The 3590-nt window shown below is 41.5% G+C and overlaps 1 protein-coding gene across 1 annotated transcript in view; it reads left to right on the forward strand.

Moving 5' to 3' along the window:
* LOC106868720 (maternal embryonic leucine zipper kinase) overlaps positions 1–3590 on the forward strand; it is a 93390-nt gene that overhangs the window by 26634 nt on the left and 63166 nt on the right. The gene's annotated exons all lie outside the window — the stretch shown is intronic.

Raw genomic sequence — 3590 nt, forward strand, 5'->3', positions numbered from 1 at the left:
AATGACCGAGAACTTTGGCTATATGCTGTGCTTGAGAAGACTTGTCAAGTCAAGTGAAAGCATAGTTATGGTTGATGCCAGTGTCATGTAACTAGCACCTGTGCCAGTGGCACGTAAAATGCACCCATTTCACTCTTGGAGTGTTTGGTATTAGGAAGGGCATCCAGCTGTGGAAAACAAGCTAAATCAGAGTGGAACCTAGTGTTGCTCTCCAGCTTACCAGTTTCAGTCAAACTGTCTAACCCATGCCAGCATGGAAAGCAGATGCTAAATGATGATGATATATATAATCATCATCATCCTTTAATGTTCATTTTCTGGCTTGGGTTGGACAGTTTGACCAGAACTGGCAGGAGGAGAGCTGCACCAGGTCCAGTCTGATTTGGCTTGTTTTCTATGGCTGGATGCCCTTCCTAATGCCAACCACTTTACAGTTTGTGCTGGTTGCTTCTAATGTGACACTAATATGAGTGCTTTTTATGTGGCACCAGCACAGAGCTCTTGCAGGCCAGTCCTCTTCAGCTGGGGGAGTGGAATTAATGCTTCTGCTGTGGAGGACAGATCTTGAGGTGAGGACAGCAAGGTGCCAGATATCTCCATCTTTTGTCATCTCCAGGTTCAGTGTCATCCTTCAGTCCCATGTCTTCCTGGGCCTCCCTCTTCCCCGTGTTTTATCCACCTTCAGTGATTGGTACTCCTTTGTGGAGCTGTTGACATCCATCAGCATCACATGACCAAACCAGCACAGTCTTCTCTCTTGCATATTGCATCTAATTCCTCTTCTGCCTAACTTTTCTCTCAACATGCTAGCACTCTGTTGCACATGTATACTTACATTGCACATTGAGTGAAGCATACTAGCCTCATCCCTTTGTAACCTTTGTATGTTCTCTGCATTCAGGGCTAATGTCTCACTACTGTGTAGCATTGCTGTTTGTATACATGCACCATACAATCTTCCCTTCACTTGGAGAGAGACATCTTTGGTTGCCAACAGAGGTAAGAGCTCTCCAAATTTTCTCTGTCCCATTCTTTTTCTAGTTATTACAGTTTCCATACATCCTCCCCCACCACTAATTTGGTCCTCTATGTGGCAGAAATTATCCACTACCCCTAATGAGCCTCTGGGGCATTTGAGAAAATCAATTTCCTGAGTATCTAGTTTTTATGGCTCCTGTGTATCATCCACATATGAACACTACTTTCTCTGATAATCTTCCTATTATTCCACTATACCCCTTGTGTCCACAGCTTACACTGAGTATACTATGTGGAATTCCTGCCTACACTTTTCTTAAAAATTGAGCAGGGCCATTTACCTGTAGGAGGTAGGGTCTTATCTGTTTTCTTGCTTACTAAAATCGTAGTCTTTACTAAGTTACCTTTAAGGCCCTTAAATTCTTGGTTTTGCTTCTATACCTGGAATTTCTTTCCTAGTTTTGATATAGAATCTGCTATGAGGGCAAAATCATCAGCATACAGTAGTTTTCAGGGGTTGCCAATCTTGAATGCCTCTGTTATGGCCTGGAGGGCAATGATGAAAAGGTGGGGCCTGAGGGCTGAGCCTTGATGAACACAGTGCTTCCAGAAGTCAGTTTTCCTGGGGTGTGCAGGTCTTCCTAAGAACTATGCATTGCCAGTCATCCCAGTTCCTTGTCATCTCCTGTGTGAATCTCAGGGTTTTCAGACCAGTTTTTTGCACTCCATCCATGTCTTCCTGGATCTCTCTTGTCCACAGGCTTCAGCCATGCTTAGTAATCAGCGCTTCTTTAAAAAGCTGTCCTCATCCATATGCATCACATGTCCACACTAGCACATTCTTTCTTGCACATTACATCTGATTTCTCTTATGCCCAGTTTTTTTCTCATCGCACTTATACTACATCATTCATGCATGCTTACATTGCATGTCTAATGTAACATAGTTGCTTCATTTCTTTCCAGTTTTCATAAGTCCTCTGCTTTCAAAGCCTATGGCTTACTACTCTGCAGCATTGCAGTTGTATCACAAGCATCACAGTCTCCCATTTACTCTGTAGGAAAAGACTTTTGTTGCCAACAGTGACAGTAGCTCCCCGAACTTTCTGAAACCCATTCTTACTTTGGTTATTATACTTTCAGAGCAACCACCTCTCTTGCTGATTACCTCTCTTATGTAGCAAAAGCTATCAACTACTTATAGTGAGCCATCCAGGCATGCAAGGGAGTCTATTTCCAATGTATTCATAGTATGTATTACTCCAGTGCACCCGTCACATATGAAGCTTATGTCTTCTGCTAATCTGCTTTGGATTCCACTACATCTCTTGTGTTCATAGCTTACACTGTGCTCCCCTACCCTCACTTCATCTTGAAGACCATAAACAGGATTTGAATCTGCAGTTATCCATGTAAATGCAATCCTTGTGTCTACTTTTCTCTGCCTTTTTTTAAAAACACACGCACACACACTTTTGGCTACATTTCTTTTGTGATCTACTTCTTGAAAGTTTTGTGCTACTTTATCAGAAATAGATCTGACAACCCCGGATCAGATACTTTAATAGCTGTGCCAAAATTTGTATGAAGTTTTTCATTGTCTGGAGAACACAGGTTTTGATAGATTGAGTTATTTTCATTTTTTGGTGAACAAGTGGTGTGTGCTGTTTTTCTTAGTTTGGATGTCCATTCTTACTATGAAACCATCACCTTTGGGAACAAAATTAGTGCTTAAATAAACTGAGGCAAGCATAATAATAATATACTTTATCTTTTATTACTTTTAATCATTGGACTGTGATCTTCTGAGCTCTTAGCTTTGACACAGTATTTTGTCTGGTACTTATTTTATTGATTTAAGGACGGGAAAAGGCAGTCAGCATAAAAAGGGACATTTTCATTCACTTAATTTTTTTTGGACGTCCCCCCACTATCTCTCTCTCTTTCTCTCTCTCTCTCTCTCTCTCTCTCTCTCTCTCTCTCTCTCTCTCTCTCATACATATTAAACAAGCAGGCATGATTGTGTGGTAAGAAGCTTGCTTCCCACTCACATGGTTCTGGGTTCAGTCTCACTGTATGGCACCTTGAGCAAATGTCTTCTATAGCCTTGGGCCAATTAAAGCCTTATGAGTGGATTTGGTTGATAGAAGCTGAAAGAAGCCTGTTGTATATATATATATATGTGTGTGTTTGTGTGTGTACATGTATGCGGATGTGTTTGTGTGTACATGTGTGCAGGCATGTGTGTGTGTGCATGCGCATGCATCTTTGTGTCTGTGCTTGCCCCCCACCACTTGACAACCACTTGACAACTGGTGTTGGTATGTTTGTGTCCCTGTAACTTAGCAGTTCAGCAAAGAGACTAATAGAATAAGGATAAGGTTTAAAAAAAGTAAAACGCACTGGATGTTGATTCGTTCAAATAAAAATTCTTCAAGGCAGTGCCCCAGCATGGGCACAGTCTTAATGACTGAAATGAGTAAAAGCCTTTGGTTGACCTGAGGCTTTGGCAAAAGATACTTAAGGTTGTTATACATTAGGATTGACATCCCAAAACAAAGTGAATGCAAAGTAAACTTCATAGGCGTAGGAGTGGCTGTGTGGTAAGTAGC

Source organism: Octopus bimaculoides, chromosome 6, assembly GCF_001194135.2.
Source record: "Octopus bimaculoides isolate UCB-OBI-ISO-001 chromosome 6, ASM119413v2, whole genome shotgun sequence".
Taxonomy (NCBI): Eukaryota; Metazoa; Mollusca; class Cephalopoda; order Octopoda; family Octopodidae; genus Octopus; species Octopus bimaculoides.